Genomic DNA, 12,446 nt, shown 5'->3' on the forward strand with positions numbered 1-12,446 from the left:
CTCACGTATTAATATAAGAGATTGTTCAGTATCAACAAACAATTAAAAAAATATATTAAGTTTACTTATATTGAAATGAAACTGTTCTAAATTAACCTAATTAACCAAACTTGCTGTAACATTTCTAAATTCCGTTTGATAGCCTATTCCCCATGCCTTTTCTGTTATCAACGGAATTTTGAAACGGTAACTTAGCTTACGGCAAGTTTGGTTATGTAGCTATGTTTGGTTGGTTTAGAATAGTTTCATTTACTAACTTAATCCAATACCGGTATAGCCTATATTCTATTATTTTTGCCTAAGTAAACAAGGTTAGTTCTTAATTTTCTATTTAAATGTGTTTGAAGATATTAAAACAGAAGTAAAACAAAAATATATCGATATATCAAAAAGAAAATCATCGATAATAATGAATGTTCCCTTTTAACAGGAATGTACCTTGTTCGATTCATAACAAAATGAAGAAAGTCCTACAAATATATTAATTATAACCCAACAGAACATAACCGCCTCAGTGCGTTGTAAAATATGTGGCCTACATATTTATAATAACAAATGTAGCCGACCTCTTTTGTTATTAAAATGACTCTTATTAACTACAAAATAATTAATAAATGCACGCATATTAACTCAACACAAAATCTAATTCATGAATGTTTACAAAACAAAAAACAGTAGAAAACCATATGATAGTAAAAGTAGGTATAAATGAATTATTAACAGTCTTAGAGAAGACATAACAGTCTCCCCCACTATTTTGAACTTGCAGTGTATTATCATGAAAGCACAAAGTCCTTGTATCGGCCCGGCATTTGCCTTTGTCGCCTTGAACTCTCTTGATTCTCAGGAATATGGCCATTGTTTGTCTCTGTTTCCTGAACTTCTGGAACCTCTGAACTGTTTTCTTTGGAAGTTGGCGGTTTTTCGGGAATTGATGGTCCTTCGGGAGTTGACGGTCCTCCGGGATTTGATGTTCTTACGGCAGTTGATGGTCTTTCAGGAGTTGACGGTCTTTCAGGATTATCTAATTGATTATAAGGAGTAGCAGACGTAGTGTTTCCTTTGGTGCTGTGTTTAGAAGCCCGTGGAACATCAAATATGTGGATTGGTCCAGCCCTAACAACCTTTGGTTTTGGTATCAAAGTAGACCGCAATTGATCAATGTGTCGTTTTATAAGTCGGCCTGACGTATCAAGGGAAACTAGATAGTGTCGAGTTCCCAACTTGTTATTTACCTCTCCAAACTTGAACACTTCTGTTTGTTTAATGTGTAAGTCAAAATCTGAGAGTTGTTGAGGACAGGCCTGTAGATTTCTTTTGCACTCATCCATTGTTGAGCCATGGCAAATTATGTCATCAAAGTAGGCCTCGGTTTTAGGCAATCCCTTCAAAATTTGTGTATGAATTCGGTTGAATTCAGAAAGTGCTGTCTTTATTCCGAAACTTAGTATATTGACACGATATGTTCCACGTTGTGTTGACATTGTCTGGATAATACTGGACTCTTCGTCGACTTTGAGGTGCAGATAAGCTTTGTACAGATCAAGTTTGCAAAAGTAACGAGATCCTCTCAAACTATCGAGGACATTGTCAATTTTTCGAATAGGATGGTTTGCCTGGACTATTCGTTCATTCACACCACATTTGTAGTCGACACAGAGACAAACACTTCCATCTGCCTTAGGTATCACGACTAGTGGTGACCCCCAATCACTTGACGTAACAGGCGAAATGATTCCTTCATTTTCAAGTAATTCTAGTTCCTTGTTGACCTGATCAATAAGAGCATGAGGTACGTTCCGTTCACGGTTGAAAATAGGCTTTGCTCCTGATCGAAGATGTAATGATACTGTAAAGTTTGGAACGCATCCAATTTTTGGCTCGAAAATTGGCGCAAATTTTTCAAACAGTTCCTCAACTGAATTTACTGGTTGTAATTGAAGGGTAGTAGCTGGTCGGTTCATTTCAGCGTCAATTTCACTCAGTTCAATACCCAGTCCTCGGATCCATTGGCGCCCTAGTAGAAGTGCATCATGACCTGAAGGGACAATGTGAAGGTCACCTTTGAACTGTTTACCCTTGTATGATACAGAAACTGATACCTTTCCCTCTGGTTTGATTATGTCTCCAGAGTAAGAACGGAAAGCTAGTCTTGATGGTTCTACAGGTACGTTCAGATGTAGACGTTCAAAGTCATTCTTCGCAAGGAGAGAAAATTTAGCCCCACTGTCAACTTCAAAACATTGTAATCTTCCATTTATAGTGACAGAAACAATGTACTTGTCTGAATCATATCCAACTTCAAATAAATCTACGACATCAAAGTTCTGGTAGATCGAATCAATTTTGTGCACTCCGTAATCAGAAGAATTGTCACTAGAATAATCGTCATAATTTGATCCTGAATGTAGGTTGTTGGTTGAATTTAACTTTGATGTTGATTTCTTAGTCTTTGACATCAGTGTAGTTAATGCAGACCGCAGAGACATGTCCTCGTTTTAAACACTCCCCACATTGGAGTTTATACTTGTGTCTGTTACAATTTGCAGCAATGTGTTTGTTACTTCCACATCTAAGACAGAGGCCTTCTATTCCGAGGGCATTGAAGTCAGGTCTTTTGTCATTTGAACGTTGTTTCCAGTTGAGAGATGTCTTGTTGGATGAGCGATTGTTAGAGAACTGGTGGGATCGTCTGGAAGACCTTGTAATTTTGTGCACTCCAGCCGAATCCATATTAAAGTTGTTAGAACATGCATGTTGGTGAAATTCCTTGCTTTCAACCTTTGATGCTTCAAGGGCAATAGCTTTCTCTAGAATGTCATCAAACTTTGTGTAAACGGATTGTAAAAGGTGTTCCCTAAGCCAAATGTCCTTCAATCCTCGTATGAACTGTGCCCTCAAGAAAACATCAGCAATTGACACAGATGTTCCACATTCATCGTTGGAACATTCAACTGCAAATTCACATTCTTGAAGATCACGTCTGAGGTCAGGCCACAAACTCTGAAATTGACTGGTTTTCTTTTTGAAAGATATTTAAGAAATAATGTTGAGCAACAACAACACTTTTCTTTGGAATCAATAGTTTCTTGAAGTCATTCAACAGACATAATTTAATGATTTGAGTGGCTTGTCTGGGCCCAAAAATGCAGAGATAGGTTGTTATAATGTTCACTACCTATAGAATTACACAAGAGCTGAGCAATTTTCTTCTTATCAGTCAAACCTTTCATTGTATAATAGTTTTCAAAACGTTCTAAATAGCTGGTAAACTTTTCTTGTTTGGCATTGAAGTTTTCGAATGTAGCAACATTTGACATTGTAGATTGACAGCTTTCTTCTCTAGGTTTTCCAATTGATGTAACAATTGTTTGAATTTGAGCTTGAAACATGTTTGACATCTCACGTACAAGTGCTTTTTGTTGTTCATTGAATGTGTTTAGAAGTAAGGTAAACTGTTGTGCATCCATTATAGTTTGAACTGTATAAAATATTAATGTGTCTTGAAACTAGAAATTGAATGTAATTTTGAAAAGTAAATGTGTTGAATTTTTCAGTGGCTAGTTGATTTTCACACTTGTCGCCAATTAAAATGACTCTTATTAATTACAAAATAATTAATAAATGCACGCATATTAACTCAACACAAAATCTAATTCATGAATGTTTACAAAACAAAAAACAATAGTAAACTGTATGATAGTAAAAGTAGGTATAAATGAATTATTAACAGTCTTAGAGAAGACATAACAGTTATGAAAACTAGGTCAATCATAATTTAACTGTGTGTAGGCCTAGACTACTCAACCAATCAAAATAGATGATTGATGGCATGAGTTCTTTGTCTTTGTGCATGTGTAGGCTAATTTTTTTTTCAAATTGACTGATTGCCATCATTTCAAGACATGCTGTTAAAAAGCATACTCAATTTTTGTTTTTAACTACCGGTAAGTAAAATTGCATAAGTTACTTAGCATTTTATAATCTTAGTTTAAATTAACTGTTATTGTATTATAAAGTTGTTTTTTTTTAATGTTTTTCAATGAAGAGTGTGAGCAACGTACTGTGTTTGTCACAAGTGGGCCACATCCCTGCAATTGGCTTGGCTGTAGTTAATGCTTCATACCAACCAGTTGTCAAATTGTCAAGCACACAGTCTCCTTTCAAGCTACAAAAGATTCTCCAAGCCATAAAATCTTTTAAAGAGACAGTAAGTTCTTTTATTTTTGTATTTTATAACAACGATCTACCTATATTGTTGGTACTCATGCTCATGCTATAATTGTCTGGTTGTCAAGGGGTTATTGTGCTTGTCTTAAAAAAATGACGGTTGCTGTTTCTATCCCAAGCGGGGTTGATTCTGCCCCGGATGCTGTTTGGCATTGGCTTATCAACTATAGTGATCCATCAAAAGTTCAACGTTGGAGGAGATTAATAGTGCTTGCATCTCAACAGCCATTATTTGCATACCTTTACTCACATAAAATATGGCTAGGAACATTCTGGGACACATTTTATACAACCCAGATACTTGTCTCCCAACTGGAGATTTATAGTGTTAGTTACCTGTCTATTTGACTCAGTGCGGGTCTCTTTTCCAACTCTTGCACATTTAAAAATTTCAACTTTGAGCAACTCAAACTGAGTTCAATGTTTAGTTAATAGCAGTTGGTATTTTAATTGTGGTTTTACTACTAGGATTGCTTTTATAGTAGTGAAAGCCATAGACCAGTCAGCTAACATTATAAAAGGCAAAGTTCACAAAACATGGCGTAGACATGAGAGTAATGTAAAACCAAGTTTGCAGCTTCGAACGACCTGTGCTCGCGAGACGTAGGAATTGGCTAACTCAGGACTTCGCTAACTCGGTCGTGTGTCGGAACTGGCTAACTCTGGAACTGGTTAACCTTCTCAGTCAGGAATTCGCTAACTCCGGAACCCGCTAACTCGATTTTGTCTCGCGGCGGAATTCACTAACTCTGGAAGTTGCTAACCCGGCCGCGCTTACTGCACGGAGCATTGCCAACCTTGTACAACGAAATAATCGTACACTGCCGTATTTCAAAATGTCAGTGACAACAGAGGTGTATAGTCAATGGTGACAATGAAGTTACAGTAAATGTTATTGTTTTTTGTTATCAATTCCCCTTTTAACAGGTAACTAGTCCAAAGTAATTCAAAGACAATAAACAATCATGAAAAAGTGTTTTTTTTTATTTAACTGTGCAATGGCCAATTAAATGTTTATGGTTTCGATCTTTAATATAAACGCCATCAGTAGCCTATAAAAGAAAATAACGGAATATGAAAAATATTGAAAATTCAGTTTAATTGGTACTAAATAATTAAACCTCTACGAAATTCAGCTAAAATACACGCAAGTTCTCAAACACGGAAAACAAATTTAATCATAATGTCGTGTAATAAACCAAAACCATTAATTATTACAGTCATCAACCACCGTAACTTTCAAACCTAATTCATAGATTTAAAATTAAATGTTCGTCGTTGAATCTTCTAACTTACGTGTATAAATATGACATAGACTAAGTTTTATATAAATTAATAGAATAGCTGTAGGCCAAAATCTAGGCCTAATAGTTTAAACCAAAGCATTGTAGGCCTACTAGTAAATAGTTGCCTAATTCTAAAATGTGTTGAATTTTTAGTGATAATGTTAAATGTTACATGTTTTAAAACAGTTTTTAGATTGTACACCTAAGCACCACTAGTAAATAATAGGAGAAGATATAATATTCATATAATAAAACGTGACAGGGTTATTTTAATTCACGACTCTTAATTAACGACTTGACGGATTTTCCTGATTTGAGTGTGGGGTTTTATTATATTGCTTTTACCATCGAAATAAACTATACCAAGCCATTGCTCGGTTCCCCGTTCCCCGGTACTAAGCTACTCAATAGACAATAGCTTTGTTTTTAAATAAGATCAGGTAATTTTAGCTATGGTCACCATTCATAAAAATGGTAACAAACAAGAACGCCTGGGTCCATTTAGAACCGTAAACACTCAAGACTTTTAAAAAGTAGGCCTACTGAAAGATGTAAAATTAATAATAATTAAACAAAATTAAGAGGATGACCCGGGTTCTACACTAGCCTACGATAACAGAAATTTACAAGTTGTATTTATGCATAGACTAATTTTTATTGCAATCCATGAATACATTAGGCCTACCACTTTATAATGTATTGATCAATATTTATTTAAATTCAATAGCTCTATTTAAAAATACATTACCACTACAATGTATTTCTGTAATGACGTTTAACGTGTAAATTTTATCATAATTTATGATTTATGAGTACATTTCTCATCCTTATGGATCAGCTGAAGACAGTTGTATTGTTAGTTCTGTCCGGTGCACTGTATTTAGAGGTCGTGTTTTGTTTACAATTGTTTATTGTTTTCGGCCATTTAAAACCTCGTTTAACTAAATAAAACGTTTTAATCACAACTAAAAACACGTCCCCTAGACGTAGTAAATAACAACATATAGTGGTCGAGCTGCAGTACAAGGTACCACTAATGCTCAACGGTCAGTGCGCGCATTTTCCTTAGTCTATGCTTCAGGATGGAGCTTGTTGACAAGCTATAAATATAAACAAAATAAATATAAACAAACAGTAAATAAAAAATCATGAAGTTAAATATAAAATAATAGAAACACAATTTCGTCGACACTAGCGATCAGTGTCACCTGACATGAACTGGATACAAAAAACTAGCTTCAAAGTTTACAATGGGATACTCGTGTTGGCAACACGATGTGTTGGTTAGTTTATGGTAAGACTATAATGCATTTTCCACCCTAAAAATCATAAGAATAATATTAAACATACTTCTAAATATATTTATTTTATCGACAACGTTGCTCTTACTCCTAATTATTCGTAGAATACGACATTATGGTACCGATACGATATTGGTACTATACTTTCGGCAATACTGACCAAAAATCTTCGTGCTTGGCTCCCATTGGACGGCCCGCGAGGCTTCTGATTGGGAGTTAGCGAGTTCCGCCGAGGGACCGAGTTAGCGACTTCCGTACGTGGCTGGTTAGCGGGTTCCGGAGTTAGCCAATTCCGAAACCGAACAAGTTAGCGAGTTCCTGTCATCGACCAATTTTGAAGATAAGGCGTTAACATTGTTGTTATTATGGGGTTAGCGAGTTCCAGAGTTAGCCAATTCCGCGGACCCGTGCTCGCTGCTAGGTGGTCAAAATAACTCAATTTTCTTGTACTTTTTAGTTTTCTTTAATGAAATCTCGAAAATCATGTATTGTACGAAAGAAAGCGTTATAACCTTTTTTGAAGTAAATTAAATTCCGTACAATTTGGTATCAGTTTTCAGCTCTATCTATTATAGACTTTAAAATACATCATTTATAATTTTGGAATGTTCAGCAGTTGGGGGTAGACCCCCTATAACTATAAACTATAATGACATATTCAAAAGGACTGCTTATGTCGAGTGCTGTCGTTACGACAGTTTTGTCAGCGTCTACTGGGGCTACTTCAATTTTGATTCCTTCTTTTTCCATTCTGGAACAAAGGAAGCTGAACAGGTGCCGCTTTTTGTGGTCGCTGGACAGAAAAATTGTATTTCCAATCGTTCTATTGGGTTTGGATGTTATTTTTTAATTGGAATCATCAGCATATAGATAAAGCTGATTGTTGTTCTTACAAGACAGAACCTTATTTATATCTTTGAGATATATTATAAAAAGCAAAGGTCCTATAATATTGATCCCTGTGCGACACCATATACAAGGGATTAACACAAAAGGACAAAAGTGAACTGTACTACGCTTAAAATAAAACCACTGTTTTTAAGTTCCCAGTTTATCTTGGATTTTTCTTATATGTGCAGTTAAAAATACAGTAAAAGAGTGTTTAAATGTTTTAGAACATTTTTTTAATGTGAAGAAGTTATAAGTTTTCAGTATAAGTTAATTTAAATAGCTATAAACACATAAACTCATTGCTTCCTACAAAGCATATGGCTACATTCTAAACTTACCTAAAGTTGGTTATCAAAAATGTTCATTTAAAAACTTACTTATTATATCCTACAAATAACATTGGGCACTAGTGTATCAAAAATCAAAAGACTTATTTTATTATTTTATTTAAAAATTGAAAATCGAACTATTTCATTGCATAAGTTATTAAAAACAAACATAACTCTACAAGATAACTGATCAAACTTGTCAACAAGCTCCATCCTGAAGCATAGACTAAGGAAAATGCGCGCACTGACCGTTGAGCATTAGTGGTACCTTGTACTGCAGCTCAACCACTATATGATAACAGACTTTACTTATCTGCCACTAATGCTTAGATATCCCTGATAAGAATTTTTCTCCAATTGTCATCACACTTTGTGAAATTCTTAAAGATAATTAATTATGCAGTTGTCTGATTATTGATTGTGATCTCGAATGTGTTTAATGATTAAGTTTTTCTACTGTTTTAAATGCTAGAGGGATTTTTGCAAGCCAAACGGTTGAATCTAGAGATGGCAAATCTACAGGAAATAATAATTGAGTCTAATGACAACCATGGCTTAATGCAGGACTATATAGCTAAAATATGCTTTGAAATAAATTTAATAAAATGCAATAATCCTGAGGTGAAAATGGAAAATCTTGTGTCCGGCCTGGAATCACTTATTAAACACTGTGACGGTGTCCTATTAGACAGTGAAGAAAATAAAAAAATACTTGACTCGTCTCGAAGGGACAGCGCTATCTTGGAGTCTAAACTAGTTTTACAAAAAAAACAAAGGTAACAAGATTTAAATCACTCATTTCATCTCCAAGAACAATAAAAAGATGAAAAAATGCAATTAATGAAACAATTAGCAGAAATCGAAGAGAAACTTAAATCGAATGCTGAAAAATACAACTCATTACTTCATGAAAATAGGGAAATTGTACAGAACGTGACTAAATTAAAATCTACAAAGGACTCCCTAGAAGAACAGTTAAATAAAAAAACTTCAAACATTGCGAAATTGAAATTTCAACTTCAAGCAGTCTCTACAGAGTTATTAGTCCACCCTAAAAATCATAAGAATAATATTAAACATGCTTCTAAATATATTTATTTTATTGACAACGTTGCTCTTACTCCTATTCGTAGAATACGACATTATGGTACCGATACGATATTGGTACTATACTTTCGGCAATACTGACCAAAAACACAACATTTGAAACATTTAAAACATTTGAATTTGGTTGTGTTCTGTTTGTGATCTACAGAAGGACAACAGAGGCAACAGAGGTTGGGGTAAAGAAAAGTGGGTTGATGATTCTGTTCTGAGTGGCTACTTCTCTGCATTGTCAGGCTGTATCAACTCTGAAGATGTTTTATTTCTGGGACCGTCTGTTACTGCATTGATCAAACTTGGTTCCCCTGAAATGGTAGCGGACATCCTTTCTGGAACTTCTTTCAACACTTGTAAATTTGTCTTCTTATGCCTGAGCAACAGCAATGATCGTGAAAATGAGGACACTGGCTCGCACTGGAGCCTGTTGTTCCTGGATAGGTTAAACAGCACAGCATACCACTTAAATTCCTTGAGTGCAACAAACAAAGTATCGGCTATAACGGTTTCCAGTAAACTTGGTATTGATAGTGACAATGTCTTAGAGGTACCATGTATGCAACAGAAACAATCGTTCGAATGTGGGATGCATGTCTTAGCGAATGCAAAGTATATAGCTCTTCATTATTGTGCTAAGAGTTCAAATACAGTCCCATTTGTTGAATGGTACATAGGTAAAGCGACTGTCACATGCAAGTGCAGCAGCAATCTCAGTGAACAAACTACGTTGATCGACAATGTCACACAAAATATCTCAGGCGAGAATATTAATAAAACTGCTGATAAAATTATTCGTAAACAGAACAAGTGGAAAAAAGTAAATAATCGGGGCAGATCTCTTAAACAAAAATCCATCATAAATTATCACATTACAACAAAAAATAGATTCAAGGTTTTGGACAGTATTGTTGAAGACAACAGATGTAATGATGAACAGAGCAGCAAAATCTCACCTACTAAACAAAGGGACACAGAGCGGGCTTTAAATTGCAATGTTTTTACTTCAAGAAAAATAAAAAAGGCTAATCAAAACATCAAATTAGATTCAAATCACGGAAAACCTAAAATAATCATGAAAAGTGATAGCCATGGGAAGGACCTAACTCATTACATTGACCAGGCTAGTAGCAACAAGTTTAATACAATGAACCACTGCCAGCCGGGGGCTCCTTTTGAGGTCATTGTGGAATCCATGGGAAACTCCAGGGAAATCAAAAAGCTGTCAGATAGTGATTTTGTTGTTTTAATTGGAGGCACTAATAATATTACGAAGACGACTACGAGAAACTCTGAAGGATTCTTAAAATCATTCAAAAACCAGCTTAATGAAGTACTGGTGCATCTGGAACATACCAACGTTATCTTATCAACACTACCTTATAGGTATGATTTGAGCGCTTCAAGCCAGGAGAATAAATTAGTTAAAGAAACCAATTTCATTGTCAGACATCTTGCGTATGAGAAACCCAACATCAAGCTCTTGGATCTCTGGACCCTTGAAAGACGCATCCACACCAGACATGGACTACATTTTAATAAAAGTGGGAAAAGGTTTATCTCTAAACAAATTCTTATACTAACAGAGAATCCCAACAACAGAAACCCTTCCTGCAGTACCTTGAACTCAACCGACCCACATGTTTCAACCTTATCTTCGCCAGCAGAAATAGTTAATGCTAACAAACCAGAACCTTTCAATAGAACATCTACTACAGAATTTTTTCCTGAAGACAACACTTTCCCGTTGCAAATAATTGAAGCTGACATGTCAGAAGTAATAGAAAGATTTTTTAATGACACATCTGTAGCTTTTGCCCACTCAATTTCTGGTGACTTTGAGGACGAAAGACAGATGAGTAGAGGTGTTGCTCTTGCCTTCAGAAAGAAATTTGGCCGACCTTTACGTTCAGAGTGCCTAAACAGCCATGTTACTCTCCAGAACAAGCAAGGTGCCGCAATTTATGGGCTTGTGACCAAGGATATTTATAGGAGTAAACCCACAGTCATGGACTATAACCTAGCTTTCAAGAAATTCACAGAGGAATTCAAAAAGAAAAACTACAAAAGACTTCTTTGTTCTCCATTGGGCTGTGTGAGGGACAAAATATCACTAAATATTTTCTCCAAAAATATAGTGGATTTCCACTACATCACTGGGGCAAGGGTGGACATAATTGCTCAGAAGGAGAAACCAACAAAAGTGCTAAAGAATGGACTAGAATATGAAACATTTTTAGCTATGCTACGGAGCTGCATCACAAGAGAGATGAATTTAAGAGTTCCTGCGAGCCTACCTGAAGATGCTCAGACTCTATCTCAGAAGAGTGTCAAAATAGCAAGTACACCTGTTGCTGTTCTACATGACCACCCATCTAAGGAACAAGTGAACTGTAGTAATGTCATAATAGACCATAAATAACCTACATCACTTTGAGCACAAAAACTCTGAAGACTGCCAGACACTTACTGGAATGTCATCTGATTCCCTTTTCCATGGATTTAAAACTCCTGACAAAAGTAAAGCTGGAGAATTTATGAGGAGACTACGCTCAATCGAAGAAAATTTCATAGGAACAAGAACTGAAACTGATAATGTAAATAATAATAAGTTAATTAGTCATAAGAAGTATTTTTTAAGAAACAAAAACCAAAACAAACACTAATTTAGCACCTGTTTCAAAAGCCAGTAAGAGTAAGAAATTATATATTTTCCATCAAAACATACAATGTTTAAGTAGCAGAATTGATTCTTTAGAAATCACAATTGATGAAATTAAACCAGATGTTATTTTATCAGAGCACAAATTAACATTAACTGAAATTGAAAATTTTGAATTGATTGGCTATAATACTGTGAGTTATTATGTAAGGAATGTAAATCAAGGAGGCGGGGTATTAATTTTAGTTAAAAAAGAAATTCGATGTAAAAAACTAACTAATTCATTAATAGATAATTTAAACACAGATAAGATTTTTGAATCATGTGCAGTCGAATTAGAATTGAACAATGTTAAGGTTATTGTAGCTGGCATTTATAGAACTCCTTCAAGAAATATTGCTGGTTTTTTAGAAAACCTGGACAAACTTTTATGTTTTCTATCAAGTTTTAATACTAATTTATGCATTGGAGGAGATTTTAATATTGATGTATTGACCGATGATTGTAAAAAAATTTATTTTGTTAGTTTACTTAAGACACATAACATTTATTACACAGTAAATATTCCTACTAGAATAACTGATAGTTGTGAATCGGCAATAGATAACTTTGTTACAAATATTAATAAGACATATGTAAGGGTAATTTG

General features: G+C 35.0%; 1 protein-coding gene across 1 annotated transcript in view; it reads left to right on the plus strand.

Moving 5' to 3' along the window:
- The window catches only part of LOC129005098 (uncharacterized), a 98,325-nt gene that overhangs the window by 28,642 nt on the left and 57,237 nt on the right, over window positions 1–12,446 (plus strand). The window contains exon 2 of the mRNA XM_054433893.1: window positions 4,049–4,210. The gene's annotated coding sequence lies outside the window, so the exon portion shown is untranslated. The remainder of the gene's footprint in view (window positions 1–4,048; window positions 4,211–12,446) is intronic.

Source organism: Macrosteles quadrilineatus, unplaced genomic scaffold (genome assembly GCF_028750875.1).
Source record: "Macrosteles quadrilineatus isolate MER2022 unplaced genomic scaffold, UCM_ALF_1.0 Scaffold_15__1_contigs__length_3749704, whole genome shotgun sequence".
NCBI classification, from domain to species: Eukaryota; Metazoa; Arthropoda; class Insecta; order Hemiptera; family Cicadellidae; genus Macrosteles; species Macrosteles quadrilineatus.